The sequence below is a fragment of the Rosa rugosa genome, chromosome 4 (assembly GCF_958449725.1).
Source record: "Rosa rugosa chromosome 4, drRosRugo1.1, whole genome shotgun sequence".
Taxonomy (NCBI): Eukaryota; Viridiplantae; Streptophyta; class Magnoliopsida; order Rosales; family Rosaceae; genus Rosa; species Rosa rugosa.
Window position 1 is genome coordinate 31,647,805 of NC_084823.1, and position 9,766 is coordinate 31,657,570.

The 9,766-nt window shown below is 46.4% G+C and overlaps 1 long non-coding RNA gene across 2 annotated transcripts; it reads right to left on the reverse strand.

The window, feature by feature from the left end:
* Positions 1-8,262: 8,262 nt before the first annotated feature.
* Positions 8,263-9,388, reverse strand: LOC133742149 (uncharacterized). 2 transcript variants are annotated; one of them, XR_009862380.1, is made up of 4 exons: positions 9,322-9,388; positions 9,034-9,134; positions 8,667-8,874; positions 8,263-8,529 (listed from the first exon to the last, which is right to left on the reverse strand). It is a non-coding gene; the product is annotated as an uncharacterized LOC133742149 (long non-coding RNA). The 2 variants fall into 2 exon arrangements; XR_009862379.1 differs by lacking the exon at positions 8,263-8,529 and having other exon boundaries at positions 8,543-8,874.
* Between the last annotated feature and the right edge of the window lie 378 nt (positions 9,389-9,766).

Genomic DNA, 9,766 nt, shown 5'->3' on the forward strand with positions numbered 1-9,766 from the left:
ATTCTACGTTCGTTCAATACGACAGCGACGGGGCAGAGAACGTATATCAAGAGCTGCCGGGGAGCTACTATGGGATTGACCAGGCTGGTAATCCGGTTAGGATAACAGCGCTGGCAAAGGAGATGCCCATACCAGCGTTGACTCTTCAACAACCCGCTACAAACCGCGTTGTCCACATAGGAGAAGGGACAGCGACTGTAAACCAAGCAATACCTGTGCAGCCTGTTCGCCATGCAGCGGCCATACCACCTCCTCCTCCTCCGGGTCCAGAATATGTGAGACGAGACGAAGTAGAGGAGATGATTAGACAGGCTAACCCCAGGGCCCAGATGGATGGGATCTATGAGGGACCTTTCCCTCCGCATATAATGCTCGCGCCTTTCCCCAGGGGCTATAAGAACATTATATTTGCTACCTTTTCAGGGGAAGACTCCGAGAATGCGGCAACCCATCTGGCTAGGTTCAGGGTACAATGCGGCCAGTACCAGAATGATGACATCCTCAAGTGCAGGATTTTTGGCACTTCTCTCTCAGGAGCTGCCTTCAGGTGGTTCTCCAAATTGCGGCCAGGAACTGTAGCAGATTGGCCTGCAATGGAAAAGCTTTTCCGGGAGACTTTCGGGGCCACAGAACCTGAGGTAGACTTGGCTTCTCTCACCCAGATGGCCCAACAACCCACAGAGTCCGCTGTGGCCTATCTTCAGCGCTTCCAGATTCAGAAGGCCAAGCTGAATGTGATCCTGCCAGAGAAAGAATTGATCAAGTTGGCGATCAAGGGCCTAGAGCCTCGCCAGCGAAAGAAGCAGCATGGCATCATGATCCAGTCAATGGGAGAACTCATCACAGAGGTGGGAAGCTTCGAACACCTCCTCAGAGAAACTGACGCCAGGAAGAATGCCTCCAGAGGCACATACGTACCAGGGAAACATCGCACTGTAGCGGCCCTGAGCTACCAGCCGGCTACGTATGATCCTTACTACCACTATCACAGTGAAGAAGTGGCTCAGGAGGACGAGGAGGAAGATGAAAGCGACATCGCCGCTTATGAGCTGACAGGGAGAAAGAACCCAGCCTTAAAGCAGTTGAAAATCTCCAAGGAACCTGTCAAGCTCAAATTGATGGCCTTCACTAAACCTGAATTCGCGACATATACATATGATGCCAACAAGGCACATGAGATTCTAGATGAGATGATCGCCGCGAAGATGGTGAAAACCGACTTTGGACCTTTTCCTCGACCAGAGCAGCTAAAAGGGAAGAAGTACTGCAAATTCCATAACTTGTGGAACCATAATACAGCTGATTGTGTGAAGCTCAAGGACCAGATTCAGGTATGGCTCAACAACGGTAGTCTTCAGGTGGAAGCTCCAGTAACTGCAGCAGCGCTTGTGGACCTAAACCCTTTTCCTGATACTGGGATTAACATGGTCGATGTGAATTGGACCAAGCAGAACCAGAGGAAACCAACTCTGGATTTGTCCACGAAAGGACAAAAAACAGAGCCTAAAGAGGCTCCTGCCCAGAAGAAGACTAAACCATTTGGTCAAGCCTCGCCAGTAGTGTTATGCTCGCGGTGCAAAGAGGAGTGTGGCATTCAAGCGTCGCACGAAGAGGTCGAGCAGACATTTCGTTTTGGCTCTTTCCCGCCCATTAAGTGGGCTTCGCTATCACGAAACTACCAGCCTTCCAGCCCAAGAGAAAAGGAGAGAATGGGGTCGCCTACGTCGCCAAAGGACTCCAATCTGTTCAAGAAGCTGAAGGCAGCTACGGCTGACCAGAAGATGGAGGAAAAGGTCGCGAACAAGCACAAAGACATTCTGACCAAGCCCTACATACCACCTGCTTCAACCGCTACCATCAAAGAAGGAAAGTGGTACACCAGGGAGAAGGGGAAGGCAGTGGAGATAAGTCCTTCCAAGAAGCGAAAACTGCAGCGCAGATTTGGTGAAGCCAAGCGCGCGCTAGAGGCTTTAGACCAGGGCCTGATCAAACCTTCACAGTTGGTCAAATCTCCTGAGCAGTATCAGAAGGAGATGGAAGCGCTCGCTGCCAAGCCATTAGTGACTCCTCGCAGTCTGCGAAAGCCGGCGAGCTCAGAATCTGGGGCATCTAAGCCCACTGTTTTTTGTAGGATTACCAAGGAGAAAACACCTCCGCTGGCCAGAAAGGAGAGCTCGCCGTCCAGGCGACCACACGTCAGGCGCAGGTTGTCTCGCGAGGAACCAGAAGCCAAATCCTCGGTTTTCGAGAGACTGGGGGGCAAAGACAAGACTACCGACACTTTACAGTGGAGACCTAAGAAAGTCCAGAGTTTGTTGGTCGCTCCTCCAAAGGCGGACATTGCTAGGGAACTAAAGCCAGATTCCCTTGAACGAGGTTCAGTGGTTCAAGAGCTCGAACAATGTGAAGTAAAAGGCCTTGCTGAGGAATCCTTAGTGGACAGGTTGGTCAAACAATTCAACACGGATATCCCTGTCCACGAACCCAAGCTTAACCTGGAGGACGACATAGATGAATTCGAAACGTCCTGCAATATGGTTTATGTGCTTCCAGCGCGGTATGCAATGCCGGTCGCTGCTCAGGAATGCGTAGAAGCTGAGGAAAGTAATACACAACCCCTGCAGATCACGTCAGCAGTCCCAACACCGGTAGAAGAGTTTGTCTGTCTGGAAACAGAGGACGCTAACGGTAAAGAATTCTTCATGAGCTTCACTAGGCCAACGCCTGCTATGGTCCAGCACATGAGACCTTTATACATCACGGCGGACATTGGCGGTACCAAAGTAAGCAAGATCATGGTTGATACCGGAGCTGCTGTTAATGTCATTACTACCAAGACCATGCACCTGCTAGGGATCAAGAAGGAGAAAATCCAATCCACGTCCCTCACTCTCAAGAACTTCGCGGGGACTGTAACAAAGACCTTGGGATTGCTTTTCTTGCGCATCAAGGTAGGTCCAGCAGAGGGAGTTTATGCTTTCTTTGTGACAGACTGCTATGCGGCCTACAGCGCTATCCTGGGCAGAGATTGGATTCACCGGAGCTACTATGTTCCGTCAACCCTCCATCAGGAACTTATTATGTGGAACAGGGAAACAGACAAAGCTGAGGTGATCAAAGCGGACCCTCGTCCTTTCCCAGTATCCGCAAACTATGTAGATGCCAGGTACTACTTGGAGCCTATCGCTCCATTGCAAGTCAGTGGCATCGATAACAAAGGCCGCCCCACAGGGGTGACGGCCTCTGAACTGGCACAGTGGGGGCTTACGCTCGCAAAAGAAGGCTTAGAAAGGCCTGGCCACGCTGTGCCTAAACCCTTGAACGATTAATGGATTACGACCTTCCAGAGAAAGGGATAGAGGCCCTCCACTCGCTGCATGAAAGATTATCATCATATCTAGTGGAGAAAGAGGCCTACGAGCAAATCGCGACTTTGGAAATCGTTGAAGAGGGACTCTCTGATCAGGAACAAGAGGATGAGGTAGAAGTCCAGCTCGCTCCGGCAGCGTTGGACGACACGCCTCCTAAGGTCAGAGATCCTACCGAGAAAGTCAATCTCGGAACAGCAGATGAGCCTATGGAAGTGGCTATCAGCGCTTACTTAGAGCCTAGCGAGAAACAGAGGCTTATTGACTTATTACTAGAATTCAAGGACTGCTTTGCGGAAAAGTATGAGGATATGCCTGGCCTGTCACCGGACTTGGTCTGCCATCAGCTACCAACACTCCCTGACAAGAGGCCTGTGAAACAAGAGCCGCGAAGAATGAATTCAGAGACTCAAATCCTCGTCAAGGAGGAGGTTGAAAAAATGCATAAATCAGGCATTATCAGGGTAGCCAAGTATAATCAGTGGCTATCTAACATAGTACCTGTCCGCAAGAAGAATGGCAAGATGAGGGTCTGCGTGGACTATAGAGACCTTAATATTGCTACGCCTAAGGATGTCTACCCCATGCCGGTCGCGGATATGTTGGTCGACGCCGTTGCGCGACATGAACTATTGTCCTTCATGGATGGCACTGCAGGATATCACCAGATTCCGGTTGCAGAAGAAGACAGACACAAAACCGCGTTCCGCTGCCCTGGGTTTGCGGGAGTTTTTGAATATGTGGTTATGCCTTTCGGACTGAAGAACGCTGGCGCGACTTACCAACGAGCCATGAACCTGATCTTCCATGACATCCTTGGAAAGATTTTGGAGGTTTACATTGATGACGTGGTTGTCAAATCTCAGAAAAGAGGGGATCATATCACAGACCTCAGGAAAGTGTTCGAGCGCATGCGACAGCACAAACTTAAAATGAATCCTGCTAAGTGCGTTTTTGGAGTTCAAGCAGGAGACTTTCTGGGGTTCATTGTCCATCAGAGGGGAATTGAGGTCCCTGAAGACAAAGCGAGCGCAGTTATCAACGCATCTCCGCCACGCACGAAAAAAGAGCTACAGCGCTTGCTTGGTAAAATCAACTTCCTGAGACGCTTCATTTCTAACTCTGCAGGTAAGATCCAGCCTTTCTCTCCTCTGCTAAAGCTGCAGGGCCAGAGCGAGTTCGTCTGGGAGCATAAACACCAAGAGGCTTTTGATAAAATCAAGGCCTACTTGGCGAGTCCACCAGTGCTCGTTCCTCCTAGGGCTGGATTCCCATTAAAACTATATATTTCAGCAGCTGAGGCTTCCATTGGCAGCCTGCTCGCCCAAGACGATGAGGATGGTGTCGAACATGCTATATTCTATCTTAGTAGGACACTCACAGACTGCGAGACAAGGTACACTCTAATGGAAAAATTGTGTCTCACATTGTACTTCTCAGCATGCAAGCTGCGCCACTACATGTTGTCCTTTACCACTTGCATCATCGCCCAGACTGACTTAGTCAAGTACATGCTATCGCGACCTATTTTGAGAGGCCGCATTGGCAAATGGGTGTTAGCTTTATCTGAATTCTCACTACAGTATGTGCCACAAAGGGCAGTAAAGGGACAGGCTATCGCAGATTTCCTCGCCCACCACCCTACCTTAGACATCCCTATAGTGAAGGAGTTAGAAATAGCAGCTGTCACCATACCTCGGCCAGACTTAGCGCGCATCCCAGAATACGCTATTCGGTGTCAAGCCACAGTCTCCTTGCAGCCCTGGATACTGTACTTTGATGGTTCAAGAACAGAAACGTTAGCAGGGGCAGGGATTGTCTTGGAGAATCCCGCGGGCGATCGTTTTTCTTATTCTTTCCAGTTGGAGTTCAAATGTACAAACAATCAAGCCGAGTATGAGGCCCTGATCATTGGCCTAGAGGTTCTGCTAGAGTTGGGAGTCAGGGACGTTCAGGTACACGGTGACTCTTTGCTTATAATCAATCAGCTCCAAGGAAAGTATAAGTGTGAAAGCCTTTTGCTTACACCCTATTTACATCGCGCCATTGAGCTTCTGGATCAATTCGATGAGGCGGATTTGGAGCACATACCCCGCGAGCGCAACTTTGCGGCCAATGAGCTCGCTCAATTGGCTACAGGCATTACATTGAAGTATGGAGTTCGCGAGAGCATCCTGAAGGTCGAGCGCCGCACACTGCCTTCGTGGCTCGCGCGGCCTGACCCACCGGATGATCCAGTTGTCGCGGTTCTCGAGCCTATTGACGTCGATTGGCGCATACCATTGATTGACTATCTAAAGAACCCAGACCCTACAGGAAGACTCGATTTCTCTCCTTGAATTATTTTCTCAGGGGTGACGAGCTGCGACGACGTGGGGAAGATGGCGTAGACTTTCGCTGTGTCTATGGCCGCGAAGCCAAGAGGTTGATGCGCGAAGCGCACACAGGAGTCTGTGGAGCCCATCAGGCAGGCCCCAAGATGCGTTGGCTTATCAGAAGACATGGGTATTATTGGCCCAGCATTTTGAAGGACTGTATCGCGTTCGCGAAAGGTTGCCAAGACTGTCAGGCGCATGGTCCAGTGCAGCACATTCCCAATATTCCCATGCAACCTATTATTAAACCTTGGCCTGCCAGAGGCTGGGCTTTGGACTTGATTGGGATGATTCACCCTCATTCCTCGCTCCAGCACAAGTTCATCATTGTAGCCACTGATTTCTTCACGAAGTGGGTTGAGGCTGAACCGTTGAAGGAAGCTTCCGGTGCTACCATTCGCCAGTTTATTTTTCAGAATATTATTTGCAAGTTCGGCATTCCGGAAGTTTTGGTCTCAGACAGGGGGGCAGCATTTATGGGCGGCGAGGTAGAGAAACTGGTCACGGACTTGGGCATCCAGTTCGTCCACAGCACACCTTATTATGCCCAATCCAATGGTCAAGCGGAGGCCAGTAACAAGATCATTATCACCTTGCTCAAGAAGATGCTTGTTGAAAACCCTAGACAGTGGCACAATACGTTGTATGAGACCTTATGGGCTTATCGTACCTCCAAGAGAAATCCCACTGCTACGACCCCCTATGCGCTAATGTTCGGTCATGATGCCATCTTACCGTTGGAAATCAACGTCCAGTCTCTGCGCGTCCAAGATCAGCACCATTTGATCGGGGAAGATTATGTTCAGGCGATGTGGCAAGAACACGAAGATCTCAGCGAGCAACGCTTGGCAGCTTTGGACAACTTGGTCTTGGAAAAGCAAAGGATTGCTCGCGCCTATGATAAGAGGACACGTGGCCGTAGTTACAAAGAGGGTGATTTGGTTTGGAAGGCTGTTTTGCCTTTTGGCGAGAAGTTGACCGGTCGCGGTAAATGGACTCCGCGATGGGAAGGACCTTTCGTTGTTCATCGCATTCTGGAGCGCGGGGCCTTTCACCTCAAAGATTTGGATGGCGACCTCCACCGCCATCCCATTAACGGGCGTTTCCTGAAGAAATACTACCCTAGTCACTACCAGAAAAATGGTCTTTTACGGCACACAAAAATGCGCCGTAAATGGACATGCCGTAAAAGACAAAACTCTTTTACGGCGTTTTTCCGAAATGCCGTAAAAGACCTCACCAGAACGCCGTGAAAGACATAAAAGAGCGCCGTAAAAGAGTTTTAGAAATTCTTAATTTCGATTTTCAAATACAAAGAGCGCCGTAAATGACCAAATATGTGCGCCGTAATTGATATCAAAAGTATGCCGTGATTGATCTCAAAAGCATGCCGTGAAAGACAACAATGAACGCCGTAAAAGGGTTTAGAGATTTTTTATTTCATTTTGAAATAACAAAGCACGCCGTAATTGATGTCAGAAGCACGCCGTAATTGTAATTTGAGGCACGCCGTAAATGTGGTTGTAGGATATATTTACAGCATGTAATATTTGCACCGATTTTTTTTTCCTGTAAATTTTGTGATACCATTTCAAAATCTATATAAATCTATCAAAATCTATATAAATCTATACAATTTATTGAGATGAAAAGCGAGATAACAAACTGCAATATCACATTACAAAATGTGAATTAATATGCCAACAACAATATTGTATAAAAACAACTTAATTAAACCAACAATTTATCATTACCGTCCTAAAGTAAAACATTCTAGATTAACAAAGAGCATCCTAGATCAAAATCTTGAATCACTATAGCAATAGCATTGAAGACCCTTCCAAAGACGAACAACCAGAAGTTCATCATCACTGGATAGCTGGCTTTTCAACCCCATGACTGACAATGCTCTGAAATAAAAAAGCAGACGAATCAGTAAAAATAAATTGGAAGCAAATAACCTCCAGGAAATAACATACTCTAAGCATTAATCAACATGTACTTTAAAATCCATGTAAATACTCTAAGCATTAATCAACATGTACTTTGAAATCTGCAGGAGAGCAAAAAATCACCCTCAAAAGAACCAACAAGCAACTCAACAGAAGTTTAACGGCAGCAACTAAATAACAGAAATAAAAAAGTTGACATCAGCTACACAAGGCAGATTCCAAACATTCAAGACATGAAAGGTTCTTTTTTTTCGTTCATAAAGTGACACGGGGGGAAAATCCTATGCACCGAATGCCTCACATAGCCGGCGGGCCTTGTCACAATGGTGATGCAAGACCTATACCAGATGTAAAAAAGATGAGTCAAAAAAGAGGAGAAACTATACCTTTGGATGGGAAGAGTTTGAGAGAAGGATATGAACAAGTAGAGAGAGACTTTGGGAAAGGAAGAGATTAAGAAAGAAGTTAAATCGTCTGATCAAGATAAATCCTTGAGTAGTGGATAAGAGGAGAGATGGTGATGGACTGAAATGATAGGAAACCCTACAAATTAGCAGATGGGGAAAGCCAAAATAACAACTTCAATAACTCTCTTAAAAGTGAAATTATTGTAGAGTGAGACAATTGGTAAACCCTGCAAATTCCACACTCATTGTCTGCATGACTCATATACTATAAAAGTATAAACCACACTGTTTCAAACATGCCAACCGCTAGTCCTCTAAAGCTAAATGTACAAATTTACCTAAAAACATCAGCAACTGCCTGAGAATCAGCACCCATTGCAAGTCCAAGATCGGACCTTCTCACCAGAACCAAGAGAAATATAAGCACCTAGAATATGATCACACAAAAAAAAAAAAAACAGCCATATGATCCATACAAATTAAATTGGGTCTAAATTTCCTTTCAAATGGGTGATTATAAAAACAAAAACAAAAAAAGAAAGATTGGTAATTTATAGGACTCACTATCTTCCCCTGCTTGAACCATTCATCAGAAGGGCTTGGTCCATATGAATACTTTCCTGTCAAAAACTTACCCACTTCCTCAGTTACTAGTACTGAAAAACTTGGAAAGGCCATTTAGCAAATAAAAGAGGTAGTGGAAAAGAGAATAGACACCTCCACTGAAAGAGAAGCCATCACCCACTTGATAATCAACATCTATGTAATAATCCTACCACAAAAACATGGTAACAAATCAATCAGATGTACAATCACATATCTTAAGGACCCCAAACGCTTGACCACCTCCAAATAACTAAACATATAGACCAATCAGAAACCCTAACCTATGAAATCAAACCAAACCAAAAGCGAAAGGGAAGGTACTCACCAGCCCCGAGTTGAGTTTGATAGACGGCCCGAGAGCACCGTCAGCGAACAGAAGTCATATCTCCACCGCAGCTTTCTCTATTGCAAAAACTACTTCAACCCCTAAAACCCAAACAAATACAACAAAATTAATCCAAAAACTGAACCATAGAGATAGAGATAGGGAAGCGGCGATGAGATAAAACCTCAAAATCCCTAAAAACCACCAAGTTTGAAGCTTTTGATTGAAAAATTAGATAAGGTAAATACAAACAGAGAAAGAAAGAGAAAGAGATAGCGGCCGGAGTACCTGAGAGAGGACGGAGAGAGAAGCAATTGATGCATACACGTCTGGCGTTGGAAGCCTCGAAGGGCCGTGCATAGCAAAGAAGAGAGAGAGAGACCCCAACTGAATTTGGGAGAGACATATTCACTCACCTAATGACAGGATTATTGGCTTCGGCCTTTAGATCGATGGGATGGCATCGAGCGAGGATGAAGAGAAGAAGAGGAAACGAGACGAGAGATGGAGAGTCTGAAGAGATCCGGGTTTGGCCTGAGTTTTTATCTTTTAAAAAAAAATGTCAGAGTAAAAAGGTTTGGTGGGAAATTAGAATTTAGCTAAAAATGGCTGAGCGGGATTGTTAAGAAACACATCATTTACGGCACACGTGAAAAGCACGCTGTAAAAGATAAAAAATTAGTCTTTTACAGCGCACAAAAAAAGTATGTCGTAAATGTAATATGTCATTTAC